We start from the raw sequence: 8,067 nt of genomic DNA, 5'->3' as shown, positions 1-8,067 counted from the left end.
CAAAGAAGATATTGAATCGCCGAAAAGTGAAGCGAAAATGTCAAAAACTAAAATGAAAATGACAAAAACAAAAACGAAAATGTCAAAAACAAAAGCGAAAATGTCACCGCGGTGGAAATAGTTTTTCAGTCTCAATAAAATAAGATCTTAGTTCTCGCTACCGCTAAACAAAAATCTGAGGAAACATTTTACCTGTGACCTGTAATCTTTGACTCTCCAAGGAAAATTAAGGGTATCTAGCACATTTCAGGAATTATTTGGCATGTCTCTATACATGATGTTGCGCATATGCGTTTTAAAGAAATGGGAAAGGAATAAATGAAGCTGTTGAATGTGGTTTATAGCGTTGATTCGACACCCCGGGTTCGATTCCCCTAATGATTGCAATGTGCGAAACCAATTGCCGGTGTACACAGTCATGATATTGCTGAAATATTGCTCAAAATGGCGAAACTGCGCACTCAAATACTAATAAATTATTTGATGATGTCAATTGATATTGCCAAAAATATCAGATACATTTCACTACTCACTATGGTATATTCGCGAACAAATCGCACAGTCAATTTGGTTGAAATGCACAGACCGACAAATAATTCCCTAATGAAGATTTTATCACAATTCTACAAAAACACTGAAGAATGCTTGATTCTGATTGGTCAGTATATCATTGGCATCAAGTATCTAATTCCATTCGGTTCCTCAAGATAGGGGTAAAATAGGTCCTCAGCAACCCTGATTCTGATTGGTCAGTATATCATTGGCATCAAGTATCTAATTCCATTCGGTTCCTCAAGATAGGGGTAAAATAGGTCCTCAGCAACCCATGCTTGCTGTAAAAGGCTGTCATTGGTCCCAATTGCGTGGATCGATGCTAATGATGCCAATCACTTGACTGTCTGATCCTGACTCAATTACTTACAGACCGCCGTCATATAACTGGAATATTGCTGAGTGCGGCGTAAAACAACAAACATACACACAAACCTCAAAATAAGAACGTCTTTTCGCACCAAAATGTGCGTGTGAATACATCGACCTATCGATAGACAACATATCGATATTTATATACAATTGTTGTCGATAACCCAATAGAACTGTATACATTCCATATCGGAACATTATCAGATGTTTTTGTCACTCACTGTTACCTTGCTTAAGCACTTAGTCACAACAGCTTATTCAACAATCTATTTCAGAATACGTGTATATGTATTATATCCCCTAACAAAAAGTGATTTGTATTTAGCTATTAATAGTCACAGGGCTCGGCTAGCGGAACGGACTAATGCTTTAGCATAGTTTAAATGCTCAGTTAGTGAACGCCCTACATACATACTGTTGCAACACACCACCATATCTACAGTTTAGGCGCCACAAGCTAATGTACCCTCAGTCCTGCTCAGTAAGGCAGGCCGAAAATGCATGAACTTAGATTTTGCTTTGTTGACAGTCATGAAGTTTGTTTGGCACCATGGATTAAGACAATCCAACAAAATATATAAATCACTTTCAGATTCAGGCAGTAGGACGAGATCATGCGCATTAGCTAGAATGCCAAATGTCCTATTGTCAATGACTGTTGTCAAGGTGGTTAACCGCAGTGATGAGGCCATTTATATACATGTTGGACAGTAAGGGAGATAACATACATCCTTGTTTTAGTTCACCATTCACAGCAAACTAGGACGTAGATCGTCCATTTATCCGAACGCAGCATTGCACATGATGAGCAACTCTGCAAAAAAAGAAACGCAAAAGTAGTACACGTAAACGTTACACGGATGAGATTTTTCGGCCACACGTCCTTTTCCAATAAGACAACGCCCGATTTCACACGGCGAGACGGACAACAGCCTTTCTCACAACATCCAGGTCGTGGCATGGCCCTCCGGGTCTCCAGATTTAAACCCAACTGATCTCTGCTGTCTTCAGTTGACGACTTGGGAATAGGGTTTATCATCCTTCTGGTGCAACTCGTTGGAATAGAGCCAGTGCTGAAGCATGCCGTTAAAACATTTTCCCCACTGCACACAGGGCGAACCGGGATTCGAACCCCCAAGCATAGGTTTCTTGCGTGCCCAAGGTACGCAACTCTGCACAGCGAATCGCGACGCCTTAGACGATTGGGCCACCCGTGCCACCCTTAGTACTTGAAAACGATTTGTAAGGAACATTACCTGTGTTGTATGTATAATACTGGTGAGGAGTCAATGTATGTCAAGATGACAAGTCTTTGGCTAGTGGGGTCTTGTTACATAACCTTGATTGAACATCAATCACGTAATATTAATCTTGTAAAATATTTACTTTCTCAATTTTCAACAAAAGTAGAAAACGAACATGTTATGAAAACAAAACTAGTAAAATGTTTTATCGACAATGACTTTCTGAAACATTTGTTATTGTTTTTTTAGGAACAAACGGTATTTAGTTGACACAGTGGTAAAGTTATTTATAGTTTTTTTCATGATTAATCTTTTCAAATTAATAGCTACATTGTTTTTTATATTATCAGTGGATAAATCAGTGGAGACATGCAGACTTTTAAAAAAAAATTGAAACCCACAACCTTGTGAGTGCGTATTTGGTTTTAACCTTGAACCATACTTCTCTATGAGAGTTACCTCCCTAATGCTAATACGTTTACTCTCGAGGCTGACACGTCAATTATTCATGCTGACTAAAAGTGCTAATACCTCGCTATACGGAAACTGTGTCAACGTTTCCCGTATAGCGATCCTGTATGCTGAAGGTCCATTCTCGACCCTCTCGACAGACAGACCACGCCACGCGGAAATAAGTCAATGTTTCTCGCATAGCGGTATGGGGAAAGGGCAAGACCGATACCCCGCCCTTCGCCTCCTAGCGGCTGTAGGCGAGTAGCACCTGCGCTCCAGGGCAGGCTAACCAGTCTAGGACAGAGCATGACTCCCCCTTCTTATTGGGCTCCACTTACACAAACATGTTTAGTGTAATAATGTACAGTTAGGAATGTTCATAACCATGTATGTATTCCGCATGTACGCATATCAGTATACGAATATGAGACAAAGATCAAGTTTCTTTTAAAAGTTTGTTTACATCCTTCAAACTAGGGGCGGTCGGGTAGCCTAGTGGTTAAAGCGTTCGCTCGCCACGCCGAAGACCCGGGTTCGATTCCCGACATGGGTACAATGTGTGCATGAAGCCAATTTCTGGTGTCCCCCGCCGTGATATTGCTGGAATATTGCTAAAAGCGGCGTAAAACCATACTCACTCACTCCTTCAAACTATTACTCATCCCCACGTAACGTTCTCGCATGGCGCCGTGAAATTATAACATGTCCATTTATCTTTGTAGTTCTATTTCAACACTGCAACAGGATATTGTGATATGGATATTAATCTTAATAAATAAACAAACAAACCAATCTGTGCTTGTGATCCATGCTTCAAAGATGGGGATCATCCTGGTTATTTCGTCACTAATGTCGATAACAGGTTTTAACATGTAGGAGTTCACTTGTACTCCTTCCTCAGAAACCACCAATTCATCTTCCGAAAAACTTTCATATTCCATGATAACTCGTATACTATTGCCTGACATACATGCACGCGATTTGAGCTCACGATACCGCAAGAAGGAACTATGTTAGTACGATCGCTGATTCATCATTTTATACACAGATCAGCGAATATTTAGACGAAGAAAAGTCTCACAACAAAATATATGAAATTACCGAAACAATAAACACAATTGAAGAAATAGTGTGTTTCGCACATCACTTTCTCACCGAATAGAGAGCAGAATTTGTGATATATATGGCCTTTGTCGCATTTCCTTGATTAAAGAAAGAGGAGTATACTTTAATCCTTTACTACCTCACATACATTTTATTCCAGTTTATCCAATGGACCCTATATTGGTGAAATATATACTTAATGATTGTGGACTTACTGACTTGTTTGATAACTCGTATGTATGTTCTACACAGCGGTGGCTAAAAGGTCGAGGAAATATTTAAAGATCACCAAAACTAGTGTAGCTCTTTTAAGGAAGATTAAAAGGGGTTTGTACTACAAACAATTAAAAAACCCATTATCTTTTGAAAAGCATCACGCCTTGCCCAAAAATGTTTACTACCCGATTCTTAAATTTTGAACTAATAACCACAACTTGCCCATTGAAACCGGCGCTGACCCAACATTCCGGGAATGGAAGGAATGCGGAAACCATGTACATCTCCTGCTGCCAGATGTGAAACTCTTCTCCAGCTACGAACTATTGACAGTCCCGAAGTAAGCTATGGATGGCCAAATATGTACAAATTAAACAAACTGTTCTGTGAAGAATCTTAATATTTATCAATGTACTGTTTAAACATGTTACCGCTGAAACATCATTTCCAGTCCTGTCATATCGAGTGTATTGAATGAATATGTGTATGCTCAGGTGTGTAGGTGTGTTTTTGAGTAAATAAATTGAATTGAATTGGCTTTGCCGAGGGCATGTGCCACCGTGAAAGGAGGCGTGCTTGCTTGGGTGCTCCATTTGAGATTTTCGACACTTCGGGTCGACACCAATCTCATTTTTTAAACCAGATCTTAGTTCTCGCTACCGTAAAACAAAGATCTGAGGACATCCCATAACCGATCATGTCAAAACGTCCTTTCGCGAACTTTGACCGACTAATGAAATGGCTTACATGAAGTCGACATTAGTCAATCAGAAAGCAGCATTTTCAAGCTGACGGCACTAGTTTCAAACTGGCGACTACGCTTTGAACCACAAATTCTCGATTCAAAATTTAAAATAATGAACCAAAGAATATTCTGGAATGTTTAACAAATGGCCTAGTTTGTATGGCAGTGCTTATTACGGACAATTCAAAGTCTCTTACGTTCACATGGTTATCCCATAGAAGCAAGAGATAGGCGGGTTCAGTCGTAAAGCCCGTAACTGTCGTTCGGAATACCCCGTGTTACATTTTAGGTTGCATGGTGTAGAAACACACTCAGACTGTCACTTTCCTGATTCATTTAAGAGCTGAGGCAATCTAGACTTGCCAAATCATTCTAGACTTGAGTTGGACTCCTTTTCAATTTATTCTCTAGGGTCTGGGAGACAGACTATTACAATCTATTCAATTCTACAAAGTTGTATATACCCACGAGACGTGCACTTTAAAGTCCCAGTGTGTGCGACAACACATTTGTTTTGAACCTCTCTCCAGTAGTCCTTACAGCTTTCTGTGATATTTGGAGGCTATCTCGGGGTATTCTTTGGCCATACTTTAAAAAACTTACGGTTTACGAATCGGCCAAACAACATAAAATGGGGACATGACTAGTAGTGTTATGTTTTTGTTCCGCCGACAGGAATAAATAAAATGTTATTTAAATAACTCATTTACTGTCTCTATCAATATAAATAAATTATCTAAAATACTACAAATAAAGACTGTTTAAAACTGATCTTTAATACTTCAAAACGACGAATTATGACAAATCGCAAAAATATGGAAATATTATTTTAGTCCTACCGACCTGAAGTTTGGGGCCCAAAACCGGTATGAACACACACTGCCATTTAGAAAGTAATCAAATGTAACAAATGTTATATTCGAGATGCACTTTCTTAATAAAGTACAGATTCTCGTAATTTTTTGGGTTGAGTCCAATCTCATTAAAATCAGATCAAACAAAGATCTGAGGACATCCCATTAAGGGTCATGTCCGACCGACCTTGCGCGAACTTTGATCGACCAATGGAATGACAGACGAGAAGTCGACATTAGCCAATCAGAAGGCAGCTTACTCGTGCTTTTACGGCACTAATTTCAAATTGGCGACTACGCTTCGAAACATATTTTGACAAATTATCGATTAAAAATTTGAAACCCGAACAAATGAACATTCTGGAATGGCTAATAGATGGTCTAGATTGTATGGATTCAGTCGTTAACCCCGTAACTATCGTTCGGAATACCCCGTGTAAAAGGTTTTCGGGGTTGCATGATAAGAAATCACATTTCGACTGTCACTTTCATGATCTGGTAAACGACGCTCTGATTGGTCGGGTGAAAGGTCGTTCTGACATGACCCGTAATGGGATGTCCTCAGATCGTTGTTTAGCGGTAGCGGAAACAAAGATCTGATTTTAATGAGATTGGGTTGAGTCGTAAACCAAAAAAGTGTCTGGTCTCAGGAACCAGTGTGGTCCCTGTGTCAGTTGTCCTCTCAGCCTTCTTTGTCCCTGATCGTTGTACACGAGTGGTTGATTGTTCATTTACGTCGTAGTTATATTAGCAGCATCCAGCTGTAGTAAATACAAGCTAGACAACTAGACAAGTCAAACAAATGGTTGATATAAGAAACATTTATTTGGGTAAAATTAAGAATTGACTTTCACTTTGTGTGAGTTTATTGGAATATGAACCTTCATAGAGTGAGGGCCAAATTGTTTTATATCACTATTGTTTACATGTAAGGATGTAGACCTGTATACAGTTTTATTTAGTACGTACGTGTGAACTCATGTTTATACTGACGGCCATATAACAACCAACTGTATCGCGGAATGATGTAGTTCCTGAAAAGAAGAGGTGACGTGAGCGTATATATGCTCACGCTGTTCTACAGTGACATCTTTTTAGTTTGTTTAAAACACGTATAGTGAAATAACATCATCATTAGATGAGAAAGGTCTGTTAAAATCTTCCACATCCGTCGCAGTGACAGCGCGTCGTAATACATTAACATCAAGTGCAAGACGTCAAAATGTCCGCCACGATAAACGTGACGGGAGAGATTTCGAAGTTGTTTATGAACCTGTGGCAGTTACATCTGTTGGCTAGCATTGGTCTGTTGGCCGATCATTGAAAGGATGATTATAAAGATGTATCAAATAGGCACTAAGGTAAATTCATAGATTGCTGTAGACTATCACTGTCGGTCTAGACACGGGTCGAGTCAATACTACGTTAGTTTGGATGTGCATTTCTTCGTTTTGTTCACTAGGATGGGTCGTATCGAAGATATTCGTGAACGACCATGCAGTCACACTCTCTGACCATTCTCAATATATGCTAAAACACTGAAAGGGTCTAAATGATCAGAAGCAATGTTTTCGTGATAGGGAATTCCCAGGAATGTGAAAGTAGTCCGTCAGTGTTTACGTCAATTCAATAATACAGTCTCGTGAAAAACGTATGAACGTTAAATTGTGTCGTTCATACACTTGTGAACGCCAATTTCAAGGTCATGTGACCGACTTTTCGTCCAAAGAAAAAGCCGTATATCGACTAAACTTCAAATAAATAAATTTTCGTTGTTTTCATTGACATTCCAGTATTCTGATTAGTTGAATTGGTCACGTCGTGTTATTGCATTTTTTCCCAATAAATGTAAAGGATTAAGCCACGCCCACCGAGGCGGACTACTTTTAGTACTACGGAATGACGGGAACCCCAACATTACAGTCGAGACCATTCCCTTTCTGCTCGCGTGTATCGTCATGCGCAGGACATTTAGCGACCAAACTATACTTTAAAAGCGAAGGCCGAGAAAGAATGGAACACAAAAGGCGATGTGCCATTTTTTGTAAGAATTCCCTACGACAGACAATTCAGTGATTGACATTATGAGCATCGATCAACGCATTTTGGATATGATGACATGCATCAACCAAGTAAGCGAGCCTGACCACCCGATCCCGTTAATCGCCTCAGAAGACAAGCACAGTCGCCTTTTAGGGCAAGTTTGGGTTGCTGAAGACCTATTCTATGTTCAAGTCTAGTGCGTGAGTGAGTGAGTGAGTTGGGTTTAACGCCGCTTTTAACAGTATTCCAGTTATATCACGGCGTGTCAGCTTAATGTTGGAGAAACATAATCAGGGCGAACCGGGATTCGAACCCACAATCATACGTTTCTGGCGTGCCCAAGGGACGCAACTCTGCACAGCGAATCGCGGCGCCTTCGACGATTGAGCCACCCTGTTCAAGTCAAGACCCTGTAAGTATATGTGTGAAACTGAGGCTGTGTGATATTGAACTGCATAACTACAGACAGTAGTGTACACGTCAC

This window comes from Haliotis cracherodii, unplaced genomic scaffold (genome assembly GCF_022045235.1).
Source record: "Haliotis cracherodii isolate W230 unplaced genomic scaffold, xgHalCrac1.p SCAF_1, whole genome shotgun sequence".
Lineage (NCBI taxonomy): Eukaryota > Metazoa > Mollusca > Gastropoda > Lepetellida > Haliotidae > Haliotis > Haliotis cracherodii.
Note: the sequence above shows the minus strand (reverse complement) of the source record.